Source organism: Diabrotica virgifera, chromosome 3 (assembly GCF_917563875.1).
Source record: "Diabrotica virgifera virgifera chromosome 3, PGI_DIABVI_V3a".
NCBI lineage: Eukaryota > Metazoa > Arthropoda > Insecta > Coleoptera > Chrysomelidae > Diabrotica > Diabrotica virgifera.
In genome coordinates, this window is record NC_065445.1 from 261,480,262 (window position 1) to 261,495,507 (window position 15,246).

Sequence of the window (15,246 nt, forward strand, 5' to 3'; positions counted from 1 at the left end):
AGCATTTTTGTGGTGCCAAGTAATTCGAACTTAAGCTACATTTTAGGTTTTGTACAATATAATATTGATTTTAAACGTTGTTCTGAAGCTATTTCCTTGTGGCATTTTTATGATTAATTATTTATATGGGAAATAAGCCACAATTAAAATGAAAAAAATAATTTTATTAACGTTTTGACGCCCAAATCGGGTGCCGTTGTCAAAATACTGGTTTTTCCTGGTTTTCCCTTGTGATTTACTATGAAGTCTCTAACGCGAGAATTTTACTGTCGTTGCATTTGGTTGTCTTTTTAAAGACATATCACATGCTATAATTTTTTATGACGGATATTCTTGAGTTGGGGTTAATTTCATGTAATCGAATGAACTATCTTTCAGTAAGTCGTCCCAGGAACGCAACTCATAAATATTGGCAATATCATTTTAAAGTCTTCTACTTTAAAATGTATAATATATGTCTGAATTGCCAATATAAATGAGTGAGATTAAATAAATTATTAGAAGAATTTTTTTTGCTTAGCAACAACACTTTAGTTTATTTTAGTAATATTTTGTATTTTGACAACGGCACCCGATTTGGGCGTCCAAACGTTAATAAAATTATTTTTTTCATTTTAATTGTGGCTTATTTCCCATATAGATTTTAAACGTTTTTGCAAGCTTTCTTTTTTTGAATTAGCAAGTATGCCATCATAGGTGACACACGTTTCCTATGGCCGCTTGGATTGACATGAAATTTGGCATACGTATAGCTTACATGCCAAAGAAAAAAAGTGATATTGTGCTTGGGGTGAAAAAATATATGTCCAAAATAAGTCCGGAAATGGGTAAACTGACTAATTTTAAGTAACTTTTGTTCTATAGAGCTTTTTCGCCAAGTCAACACTTTTCGAGTTATTTGCGAGTGAATATGTTCATTTTTCAACAAAATAACCACATTTTTAGACGGTTTTTCGCAAATAACTCAAAAAGTGAGTATTTTGTCGAAAAAAATGTTCTTAGCAAAAATATAGCTTATAAAAAAGTAAAAAAAATGGTGTACGCGTTAGGTCTCTGGATCTCGTAGAGCCAGAGTTATAGCCAATGAAAAATAGATTCATATTCACCAAATTTCAAATAGAATATTGCGACGTGAAATATCCAAAAAATTAAGCACTTTTTGGAGAAAACTCATTACAACTTTTTTAAAGTGTTTAAAAAAAGCTTTATTTCTGTTTTTAGAAAATGTTTCTATTGTTAAATTTAAGCAAGTTACGCTCAAAATAAACTGGCGTCTGATCGACCTATGGAGGAGCGGTACGGGAAGGGATAAGGGCTTCCGGCTTGGTGATACTCCTCCATAGATCCCTACCGAAGGGCGTTGACGCCTAAGAACGGTGTATACATACATACGCTCAAAATAAAGTTGGTCCCTTTTGTTTTTGCAAAAAAAAAATCGGGAAGACCACCCCCTAATTAGCAACTTAAATGAAATTAATCATTACCGCTCCACAAATTATTTTACTTATGTTGTGTTTATATGATCTGTAAGTTTTATCGATTCAAAGTGCTTATTTTTGAAAAAAATTGGTTTCAAAGTAAAATTTTTAAAAATTTAAATTTTGAAAAATATGCTTTTTTTCAAAATAACTTAAAAATTGTTAGAGATACCAAAAATCTCGAAAAACAAAAAAAGTCAGATTTGATTTTCTGAATATCATGTATTTTTTGTTTTTCGGTTAGACAAAAATTGATTAAGATTTGGTGTTTCTAAATTTGCATACATTCGTGATCAGTGACTCGTTCAACCCCTTTTAACTACAGCCATTTCAATAATAAGGACTTTGAACCGATGAAACTTACAGATCATATAAACAATATATACACGAGTTAAGAAACTTGTGAAGTCGTAACGATTAAGTTCATTTAAGATACTAATTAGGGGGTAATTTTCTCGATTTTTTTACCAAAGCCAAAAATGACTAACTTTATTTTGAGCGTAACTTGTTTAATTTTGATGCTAGAAATTTTTTTTATAAAACAAAAATGAAGCTTTTTTTAAACACTTTAAATAAGTTGTAATAAGTTTTCCCCGAAATGCGCTTCATTTTTGGTTATTACACGTTAAAGTATTCCATTTGGAATTTGAACGAATATGAACCTATTTTTCATTAGCTAAACTCTGCTTCTACTAGGTAAAGAGACGTGATATATACACCATTTTTTAAAAATTTTACAGGCTCTATTTTTGCTAAAACTGTTTTTTCGACAAAATACTTATTATTTAAGTTATTTGCGAAAAACTGTCTAAAAGCGTGGTTATTTTGTTGAAAAAATGAACATATTTACTGCCAAATAACTCGAAAAGTATTGACTTAATGAAAAAACTTTATAGAACAAAAGTTACTTAAAATTAGCCAGTTTATCCATTTCCTGACTTTCTTTGGACGAAAATTTTTTCACCCCCAAGAGGGGGTGAAAACCACCCCCAGGGCAAAAGTACATATCGGCACAATATCACTTTTTTTCTTTGACTTGTTAGCTATGTGTATGCCAAATTTCATGTCAATCCAAGCGGTTCTTTAAAATTTAGAGATTTTGCAATATTTTACCGTTAAAGAACGGACTAATTATGCATGGCACCCTGAATGGCATGTCTGACACCGAATACATATTTCTTTTGATTTATTTAGGGAGAGTTCATTACAATACAAACAATCGGCATTAGGGTTGTCGTCTTTAAGATCATTCTATAATTCCGCTTGTTCTTCTTCTTCGTAACTGCTATTTTTTCCACGAAAACTTTCTTCATGACTCTTATTGGCTTTTTTTTTCTTTATTAAATTGCTTTTTCTTCTTACTTCTGTCTGAGCTCAAATCAGGTCTGGAGTAGAATTGAGCATACCGTTCTTCCCACGTTTTCGCTTTTTTCATTTTCTGGTTTACAATTTTAAAATACTGGTCCTTATTTTTTGTACAAATGAATGTCCACGCACATTAGATTTTGGCATTTTAATTTCAGATTTCGAAGATATTTCATCATTAGTATTTTTGGAGTGAATAATGGATGCTTATAAACGCTTTTCGTCTGGACTTTCTATGATGGCATACATATGCCATCATTGGATACCCTGAAGTGTGCCATCATAGGCAAAAATCGGCATTTTATTAAAAGAAGAAAAAAAATCTTAAATCGAAAGATAACTTCAAAATCACGCACTCAACAAACATAGTATGTCTAACAAATAATATATTCAAGGTGTTATTTAATATTTTCTTCTATTTACTGTACTGGATTTTAAATTTTAATTTTGTGTAATATTATTACGGGACTTGCCGAAAAATGTATAATTTTCCTACTCTCATAAAAAGCATCAGAGCACCATACACTTTATATGAAACTACAAACCGACTATCTAGCCCTACATAGTGTGACCAACTCCAATTTAGTCAAATTCGGGACACGGCTGAAAAAAATACCTGAAATCCGGGACTTTTCAATGAAAATCGGGCCATTTTCAACGAAAACATTTCGTTTATAAATTCGCAAAAGTGTGTGTGTTATTGCGTTGCCGCTCCTGCAATATTCAGATCAGATTTATCGATGGATTCTTATGTAGTTTTTTCTTCTGAATCCAAATCTGAAAACGGTATTTCGATATTTCTAACCGTCTTCGAGATAATCGACCTCAAAAACTAAAATGTAACGTCACAATCGGTTTATTTCCTACCGACACACTACACGTCCAGCTGAAATCGTTGCTATTAAGTAGGCTAGTTTTTAAATCTCGATTTGCTAAGCCAAGCATAGGTTATTTACATTTGAGTTTGACACTTCGTGAATGTCAAACTAAATTTTAAATTAAGTATTAATAAAACATCAATGACATTTGATAGTGAATTTAATTATTATATAAAATAAATAAGATGTTCAAAAATACAATTTGATTATAATATTTTAAAAGCAATAATTTATTAACAGTTTTAAAAAGGTTTATACCAGTATAAATACGGCCTCCCCTTTATGATAAATGGACTGTTCCATTTGATATGAAATTAAAATATACCTAAACTATAAATTAAAATATACGCTAAACTCGACACAACTGGCTAGTGCTTTTAGAAGGTAATTTTTTGTTTTTTGAGAATTTTGCCAAAATTTTCAAAATTACTAATTATTTAGTAATAATTATTAACTATTTAGAAATTATTTTTTTGTCGAATTGGCAAAATTATTGACTAAAGTCACTAGCCAGTTGTGTCTGTGTACATCCTTCTAATGGAAAAAATATTTGAAGATTTTTCTCAAATTATGGATACCAAGAACATTTCCATTTATAACTCTTTTATTTTTAATTTGACGAAGAAAAGTTATTCTTCATAAAAAGCTCTTCATGTTCTAAGATTTATGATGCAACCATCATAATATAAAATTTTATTAATTTTATACGAGGTATATAAAAAATATGAATTTCGATCAAGAGTAAACTACCTTTATAGTAGGCCAGGATAATAAGACAAAAATATACCCTGTTCGTGACACTTCAGCAGCCAGGGTACTGAAGCGTTTTTTCGACAAGTAATACCTGTAGGAACAAATTGTAACTATTTCCTGCGTAGGATCTGGCGGCCATTTTTATTAATTAACTGTCAAAAAATGGCATTTTTCCCTTTTTTTTTCAAATCAATGGAAAACAGTGATACTTATGATTTTTTTAGTACACATATCTTTGAGAATATGGAAAAAGCTTTAAAATGACACATTACAAAGTTTGATATACTCATTTATTGTTAATATAATTGCGAAAAAAGATTGGAATTACAAAAAAAATTATTTTCGCAATAACTGTTGTAAAAATTAGAGTACAGATTTGAAATTATTGTCAAATGAGGGTTCTTTGGTGCTTAATATGTATTAAAAAATTCAAAGCGATTCATTCAATTGTTTAAATTTTATTCGAATTGTTTATCTCAGAGAGCATTTTTTTGCAATAACATAAGTCAGAAAAAAATGACGTTAGAACCATTCCACAGGTGTGAAATGGAAGAGCATGAGCTATATCTTTAACTTGGTTTAAAGAAAGCGAATAAAAATGCATTTATTAGTAATAAATAATTATGCAAAAGTATCGTAAATCTTTCCTTATAAACTTTTTGAATAACTTTTTCCAAAAATATTAACTTTTTTTACCCTGTTTTAAGTGCACAACTACCAAGTAATGTTATTTATATCATAATTAATGAAAAAATGTAATAAATATATATTATTTCTTATATAACAAAATAAAAAGTTTATAAGGAAAGATTTACGATACTTTTGCATAATTATTTATTACTAATAAGTGCATTTTTTATTGGCTTTTTTTAAACCAATTTGAAAATATAGCTCATGCTCTTTCATTTGACACCTGTGGAATGGTTCTAATGTCATTTTTTTCTGACTTACGTTATTGCAAAAAAATGCTCTCTGGGATAAACAATTTGAATAAAATTAAAACAATTGAATGAATCGCTTTGAAATTTTTATCACATATTAAGCACTAAAGAACGCTTATATGACAAAAATTTCAAAGCTCTACACTAATTTTTACAATAGATATTAATAAATTAATTTTTTCTGCAATTCCGACCTTTTTTCGCAATTATATTAACAATAAATGAGTATATCAAACTTTGTAATACGTCGTTTTAAAGCTTTTTCCATAATCTCAAAGATATTTGTACTAAAAAAACCATAAGTTTCACTGTTTTCCATTGATTTGAAAAAAAAAAGGGAAAAATGCCATTTTTGACACTTAATTGTTTATAAATAAAAATGGCCGCCAGATCCTACGCAGGAAATAGTTACAATTTGCTCTTATAGGTATTACCTGTCGAAAAAACCCTTCAGTACCCTGGCTGCTCGAGTGTCATGGAAAAAACCTTATTACCCTGGACTATAGCTCATAACATTTAAATTAGAATGATATAATTGCACATTAAAACATAATTATTAATTCTAAACTACTTTTCATAATAGAAATTTTCCATATTATGAATTAAAATACGTAAATATACAAAGTTTTCGTTATGATAATGCTTGCATTTTCAGCCTGTTTTAATATAGAACTTTCATAATTAAACATTATTTATTTATTAAACATTTATATATTGACAATGACATTTTTAATGGGATTAAGCCACAATTGGTTGTAATGATAATGACAATAATTAAAATACAGAACCGAAAAAAAAGTTCACAGTTTGAGTTTTCGTAGAACTATATTATACCAAATACCACGATACGCAGCGTTTTGGAAGTGGTATTAATATTCTTCTTCTTCTTCAGCCCTCAATAATCCAACTTTGGACATAGGCCTCCCCGAATTCAATCCAGTGTTGTCTATTTTGCGCCACCTGTTTCCAGTTGTGTACTCCAAAGTTCTTTATGTCATTAGCCCATTTCATGTGTGGTCTTCCTTTGCTTCTTCTTCCTAACCACGGTCTCCATTGTTGTATATCGTGATTCCATCTTTTATCCTTCAGTCGGTCATTGTGTCCTGCGAAGCTCCATTTTAATTTGGCAGCATGTTCTCCTGCGTCTTTTACTTTGGTTTTGTTTCTAATCCATTTATTTGTTTTTTTGTCTATAAGCCTCACTCCGAGCATTGATCTTAATATTACACTCTCGAAATTGTCGACTTTTTTTCTTCCCACCAATTCCATTTGATATGAATTCTTAGAAGAATATTCAAAATTTCAAAATATAATTTTATCAAAACATTGAAAATTCGGATGGCCTGGAATCCTGGTCCGGGACGCGAGGACAACTTCGTAATTCGGGCCATATCCCTAATTTTTCGGGCTAGTTGGTCACACTAAGCATACACTAATGCATCCGTTTTCAGAATAAGTGGACTGCGTTCCAAAATACACCCTCTATGCCATCATAGGTACTATGCCATCATAGGCGACTTTTCCCTATCACTTTCGCTGTGTTTTTTTTAATATTCTTCTTCTTCTTGACTGGCTTTACAACTCGGGTTGAATTTTCTACGATCTTGCGCTTACATTTCCCATTGTTGTAGTCCAATCCTATATAAATCCGCTTTAACATAATTTTTCCATCTTTTTCTGGGACGGCCTGCTGATCTTCTACCGTCTGGTTTCTCAAACAATACTGTTTTTAATACTCTGTCTTCCTCTGGTCTTACCACATTATCTGCCCATCTTATACGGTTAGCTTTTATATGTCTGACGATGATTTCAGTACTTACAGACTATGATAAAATTCGGTATCCCTGAAAAATTTTATGCAGATAATATGCTATACAATTCTGAGAATTTTAAGAAGTTTGCTCAAGATTGGGATTTTGAAATTATTTTTAGCAGTCCGTATCATTCCCAATCAAATGGACTTGCAGAAAAATATGTGTAGCCCGATCAAAGAACAATGTGACCTCAAAAAAAAGGAAGGATGAAAATTTAGGAACAGGTAGTTGAAATTTTCTATTATTATATAAGAAAAAGTATACAATTCTACATCCCATTTTTCAAAAATGGAGGGGAATACCCCCCTCTCGAAGGTGAAAAATATACATTCAAAATAAGTCAGGAATTGGATAAAATGACTAATTCTAAGCAACTTTTGTTCTATAGAGTTTTTCTGTAGAACAGAAAGCTGTAGTTAAAATGGCTTGAATGAGTAACTAATCACGAGTTTAGGCAAATTTTGAACAGCCATAGCATAACTAATTTTTGTCTAACAAGAAAACAAAAAAGAAAAAATATTCAGAAAAGCAAAACGTACATTTTATTACTCTTTAACATTTTTGGTATTACTAATAGTTTTTAAGTTAATGCCATGAACTTTATTTATTCAAAATTAAAAAAAAATTTTTATTTTAAACCCAATTTTTTTTTCAAAAATGAGCACTTTGAACCAATCAAACTTATAGATAATATAAACAATACATAAATAAAGTAACTTGTGAAGCGGTAACGATTAATTTTATTTGGGAAGCTAATAAGGGGGTCACTTTTGCGATTTTTGTACCAAAAAATAAAAAAGACTAACAATATTTTGAGCGTAACTCATTTATTTTTAATGTTAGAAGTTTTTTTTTTAAAAAACAAATATAAACTTTTTTTTAAACACTTGAAAAAAGTTAAAATAAATTTTCCCCGAAAAGTGCTCTGTTTTTTGTTTATTTCACATTGAAATATTCGATTTGGAATTTGACGAAGAAGAACCTACTTTTCATTAGCTACTACAACTCTGCTTCTACTCGGTCTGCAGACTCACGCGTACACCATTTTTTTCAATTTTTTATAAGCTATATTTTTACTAAGAATATTTTTTTCGCTAGAGTACTTAATTTTTGAGTTATCTGCGAAAAACCGTTCAAAAACATGTTTTTTTTTGTTAAAAATGAACATATTCACTCGCAAATAACTCGAAAAGTATCGACTTAGTGAAAAAACTCTATAGAATAAAAGTTGCTTAGAATTAGTCATTTTATCCAATTCCTGGCCTATTTTGAACGTATATTTTTTCACTCCCGAGTAAATATTTTTCACCCCGTATTTCTCAATTTTTGTAAAATGGAGGGGATGTCTTATCTTGTACAGGATTCAAATGGTACAGAATGTAGACGGACTAGAAAGTTTCTAAATAAAACTAATTTATCGTGTAACAAAGACTTTTTATTATATGATTTTCATTTGAATTTATTCAAAAATGAAAATACCTTGGTTGACAATAATGATGTACACAATGTTAGTATCCCAATTGATCATGGTAAAACTGATATCTCAACTGAATCTAATATTAAAATTGTGAGTCAGAATGATAGTGATATCTATAAAAATCATAGTGACCATGAAGGTCTTACTGATATTGAGATTGATATGTTTTATGTCTGGATCCCGCGTATGGAAAAAAAGTTTGATTAATAGCAAGCTGACAATTTGTTAATAGCTGAAGAGTGTCTAGTCGGATAAACTTTGATATATGGTAACACTGGAACAGGGGCAGTTTTAATTGTGGAACAGGTTAAAAATTTGGAACGGTCAGACCACGAAAACGGCACATGAATTTTGTCCGACAGAACAAACTTTGATATATGGTAACAATGGAACTGGGACAGTTTTAATTGTGGAACAGGTTAAAGTTTGGAACGGTCAGACCACGAAAACAGCACATGTATTTTGTCCGACAGAACAGAGTTAAACTCTCCGAACAGAGATTAAACTCTCATGCAAAAATCAGACTGCTATTTATCACCAAATTAGCGTTTTAATGAGTGGAACATGTAAAATATCAGTCTGATTTTTGCATGAGAGTTTAATCTCTGTTTAGAGAGTTTAAGTCTATTCTGTCGGACAAATTAAATGTGCAGTTTTCATGGTCTGACCGTTCCAAATTTTTAACCTGTTCCACAATTAAAACTGCCCCTGTTTCAGTGTTCCCATATATCAAAGTTTATCCAACTAGACACCCTTAAGCTATTAACAAATTTTCAGCTTGCTATTAATCAACTTTTTTTTCATACGCGGGATCCAGACCTATTTAAAAATGTTAATTTAAATAATGGGGTTATTGTCGATAACCTACTGAATGTAAGAGATGAGGAATAAGGTAACACTATAATTAAAAATAGTAAGAGATCTCACAAGCCTTCTACATATTTAAAGGACTACAGTCGAACCCGCTTATTAGAATACCGGTTAAAGGAATATCCCGGTTTAAGGAATAGAAATTTGTGGTCCCAAAACTTTTTTACTAGGCTTATATGATCGGTTATTAGAATATCCCTGTTACAGGAATAATTTTTCTTGGAACAACGGCTATTTTAATAAGCGGGTTTGACTGTATATGTTAAATTGAAATTGTGGTAATAATAAGTTAGGTTGCCACTTGTTTGTATTTGTATTTTAGTTCTGTATTTTAGTTTTGTACGAGGTATTTTAGTTAAAACAAAAGGGGAACGTGTAATATAATATGTTTAGAATGTAAAAGAAGAAGACCAACGACAGACACATGTCAGCGAGGTAACGTCATTCCGGCTAGCGTCATGTAACTTGTAAGTTGTAGCTTCTTGATTGCTAATAGGTCTGGATCCCGCGTATGAAAAAAAAGTTGATTAATAGCAAGCTGAAAATTTGTTAATGGCTTAAGGGTGTCTAATCGGATAAACTTTGATATATGGGAACACTGGAACAGGGGCAGTTTTAATTGTGGAACAGGTTAAAAATTTGGAACGGTCAGACCACGAAAACGGCACATTTATTTTGTCCGACAGAACAGACTTAAACTCTCCGAATAGAGATTAAACTCTCATGCAAAAATCAGACTGCTATTTATCACCTGTCATAATTCCTGTCATTTGACATATTCTACATGTTCCACTCATTAAAACGCCAATTTGGTGATAAATAGCAGTCTGATTTTTGCATGAGAGTTTAATCTCTATTCGGAGAGTTTAAGTCTGTTCTGTCGGACAAAATTCATGTGCCGTTTTCGTGGTCTGACCGTTCCAAATTTTTAACCTCTTCCACAATTAAAACTTCCCCTGTTCCAGTGTTCCCATATATCAAAGTTTGTCCAACTAGACAGCCTTAAGCTATTAACAAATTTTCAGCTTGCTATTAATCAACTTTTTTTCATACGCGGGATCCAGACCTATAATAAAGATTTGTATGAACAATACTGTTTAATATTTGATTTACTTCTGACGAACTTAAAACAAGTACAAGATAAAGTAACCTTTGTCAGTCATACAAACTCAGTCAGAATTAGGGAGCTTTTTCCACTCTCCTGTCTCTTCATCTCCTTTTTTAATATTAAAAAGATAAAATACTACCCACTAGGAAAATTTTATTTATAATTTGGGAATAAATCGTATTTAAAATTATAGAGAATTAGGATCAAAGGATAGGATGATTCAAAGGAGTAGTGATGCGCAATACAAGGGGTTTCTTCCTGATAACACCTCTAGGTACTCTTTCCCAATTCTTATGTTCACTTCTAAGTTTGGTTCAATCACATGGGAGAACACTGGCAAACCTGAGCCAGCTTACTGAATATTGGCTAACCAACCCCCGTGGAAGGTACGGCAAGGGCCGACGAGGAAGGGAGAAATGGTCCTCCGAAGGGTTGGACGATGGGCCAACTACTCACCTCAGGAAAAAGACTATATTACGGAACCAACAGATGACCCTTGGAGTATATTTGATGGAGAACCTAGAATAAACCTGGTGTATAGAGAACCTACTAAATAAGCTGCCTAGATACAAAATCACAATTCAGGCAATTTAAGAAATAAAATGGCTAGGTAATGAGATCAGAGACACCAGAACCCACACTATTTCATAGCGATTCAAAGTGGACTAGAAAATAAAACGCAATAGATATAAATATTCGACTTTCAGTCGTTAAGTGAAAGAATATGTAAATTACGAAATAATAATACAGTTAGTTACAAATAAACTATATTACAATAATTATCAACACTCATTGCCCTAATGATGTTTGGTGAATTCTGCCTTTCATTTCATTCTTTTATTTTCTTAAAAAAATTTACATGCCCTATAAATAGACATGAAATAAACATCCAAAGATCGAAAAATTAAACCTGGACAACTTGAAAAATCCATAACTATAAAAGCTATTGAGAGAAGAATTGATATAGAGGACTCCTAGAACAAAGGCAGGAAACAATACAAGAAGAATCGAATAGGATTAAGAGGTTATCATGGGAAACGACTAAAAGGGTGATAGGAATTAAAATACGTTAAAGGAAAGAGCTTTAGTTTGATGACCAATGTAATAACCAATTAACAATAGAAATGAACTGTACAGTCTTCTAGCAGTAAACTAAAACAATAACATCAGAAATTCACTAAAAATATGAAGATACGAAGAAAGCTAGACAAAATATGCAGAAAGACTAGGAGATACGACAATTAAATACTAAAATGGAGGAAGATTTAAATAGGACATAAAGAAGAAAATAAACCACGCACTGTTTTTTAAAAATAGTGAAGGAAAAATTATCAGTGATAATGTAGCAATAAAAGCAGGCTGGAAAAACTATTTCGGGGGACTGCTAATAAAAAATATAGCTACTGTAGTAGCCGATTTGGAGACAGAACAGAAGAACAGAACAAGAGTAATGAATTAACAAACCCATCCACAATACAGAAAATTATGACAGAAATAATAAAGCCATAGGTATGGCTAACATATTAGCTGAAATTTTCAAAATTAGAGAAAATACCCTGACAGATATACATAAACTGATAACAGACGTGTGGAACAATAAATTCCAAAAATTCCAGAAGACGATTTTAAAAAAAGCAATTTTATGCAAAACTTGAAATTATATTTTCATATTTTTCATATTTGGGGCTCCATTGACCATATGAAATAGCAAAACCTTTTGAACATTATAGTTCCTTTCTAAAGTGACTAATCAATAGAGTACAACACTGTTACTAATTTCTTTATACGAGTATAAACTGTGTCTGTGTATAGAAAATTGCTTGAATTTATTATGTAGCATTATTCTCAAAAATATGTTTTGCTAGTTTTGTGACTATAATAAAAAAAGTATAATAAATTATAAAAAAAAATTAAAAAGAGAAAAAAAAATTAAAAACACAAAGAGGGTGTAAACCTCCGCGGGGTTGATCCGGGTTGAAGCCTTATCGCTGTGTAAAAAAAAACATATATTTATTAGCATTTAGTATTAGTATTTAGTATTAGCATGTAGTTTTTTTTTGTCGATTTAATTATTTGTAAATTAATTTAAGTTGGTTAGGGCCATGAATGAGGAGTATACCTACTGGTCAATTAAATGTTTCCACTTCTACATATGTATGTATGTATGTGCGTGCATAAGTATTATATGTGCGCACATGTACCTAATGTATTATGTAATGCAATGTATTATATTTGGAATATTGTAGCAAACAGTAATTTATTATCTATCGTGGCTGAATGGATCAAGTAATCCAAAGCCAATCTTCTTCTTCATGTGCCGTGCTCGATTATCGAACGTTGGCTATCAAATTGGCTATAGTAATTTTGTTACCGGCAGCTCGGAAAAGGGATGCAGAGGATCTGTTATACCATTCTCTCAGGTTTTTAAGCCATGACGTTCTTCTTCGACCTGGCCCTCTTCTTCCGTCTACCTTGCCTTGTATTATTAGATGGAGTATATTATATCTCTCTGGGTGTCGCATAACATGGCCAAAATATTCAAGTTTTCGATTTTTAACTGTTCTGACGACTTCTGTGACTTTTCCCATCCGGTGCAAAACAACTTCGTTACGAACTCTATCCACCCAACTTATTCGTAGGATTCTTCGGTATACCCAAATTTCAAAGGCTTCCAATTTCTTGAGAAGAGTATCTGTTAAAGTCCAACCTTCGACACCGTACAAAAGAGTAGAGAACACATAACATCTCACTAATCTAATTTTAAGATTCAAAGTAATGTTGTTTCCACATAAAAGTTTCTTTATCTTAAAGAATGCAGCTCTGGCCTTCTCTATACGTATTCTAATTTCTTTGCTCATGTCCCAGTTCTCATTTAGATTACAACCAAGGTAGGTGATACTGTTAGTTCTTTCTAATTGTTCACCATAAGCTGTTACTACTTCCGGTTGTATTGGCGTCTTACTGACAACCATCACCTTGGTCTTTGCGGTGTTTAGCTTGAGTCCATATTCATCACACGTTGTGGTAATCCTATTAATCAGATGTTGAAGTTCTTCATAATTGCTCGCAATTAACACCGTGTCATCCGCATATCTCAAATTATTAATATTGACGCCATTCATTTTGATACCACATTGAGCATTATCCACTGCTTTATTAAAAACAAACTCAGAATAGATGTTAAATATTAGTGGGGACAAAATGCAGCCCTGCCTTACTCCTCTTCGTATTTGAAGTTCTTCAGACGTGTCCCAGCCAATCCTGATGTTTGCACGTTGATGCCAGTAAAGATTTTTGATAATGCGTAGGTCTTTATCATCAATACCCACTTTCTGAAGAATAGCAATCATTTCCGTATGTTTTACCCGATCAAAGGCCTTCTCAAAGTCAATGAAACACATATAAACCGGATGTCCGACATCTCTGCATCTCTGTACCATAACCTGAATACTAAACAGTGCTTCTCTGGTCCCAAGGTTATTGCGGAATCCAAACTGTGTATCACCAAGCTGTTCTTCTATTTTTTGGTACATCCTAGAGTGCAAAATTCGTAGAAATATCTTTAAAACATGACTCATCAAGCTAATGGTGCGGTAGTCACTACATCTTTTCGCGTTTGCCTTTTTAGGTATCGTCACAAAAGTCGACAGCAGCCAATCCGTTGGTATATAGCCAGTTTGATAAACTTTATTAAAAAGATGAAGGAGAGATCTTTTACCTGAATTTTGCCAAATGGCAAATTTTGCCTTTGAATACCAAAGCCAATAAGGAAGAAAAAAAAATAGTTTTGTGACACACTGTATATTTATAATTGTCTTTAAGTTGGTGTCATATATGCCGATCTTATTTGAACGCATAATATTTGTTTAGTATTTACTGCTGTAGTCCCAATAAACTATCGTTTTAAAAAAAATGCTAGGATTAATCAGAATAAACATAGTGATCTATCTTATTTTACCAAAAAATCTTTCTATATCTACACAGATAAAGCTATAAAGGTGTTCTAAAAACCTAATTCGAACGATTTACTATTGAAAATATTTGTTTAATCAGTACTAATAAAGATAACTTTACGCTTGGTTAAGACATTTCTTATCAAACGTTGGAATAGTGCAATTATTCTGAAGGTAAGTGACCCCCAACAAATAAAAGTGAATTCTTTAACTGACAAGATAAACGTTTTGTTACATAAAACTTGCAGTTTCATCTGAATGCATTATCTCAAATTCTTGATAATATACAGGGTAAACAAACTTTTTGGGTTTCAATGTACCTACTAACCACAGAGCAAAATTAACAACATTAATATGAAAATTAGTACATAAAGGCGAAGAGAGAACTGTCCACCAGTATACTTAAACAACAAACAAGTAGATACAACCAAATACCTGGGCATACATCTAGATAAAAGACTAACATGGAGAAAACACATTCTTCAACACACAAACTTCAACAAATGTACTGGATTCTGGGCAGACATTCAAGACTGTCAACTGAAAATAAATTAGTGGTATACAAAGCCACACTTAAACCCATATGGATCTATGGCATATAGCTATGGG

The 15,246-nt window shown here is 31.8% G+C and overlaps 1 protein-coding gene across 2 annotated transcripts in view; it reads left to right on the forward strand.

Annotated features, from left to right (window-relative positions):
- LOC114326832 (esterase B1) overlaps positions 1 to 15,246 on the forward strand; it is a 95,788-nt gene that overhangs the window by 13,136 nt on the left and 67,406 nt on the right. The window lies entirely within an intron of this gene.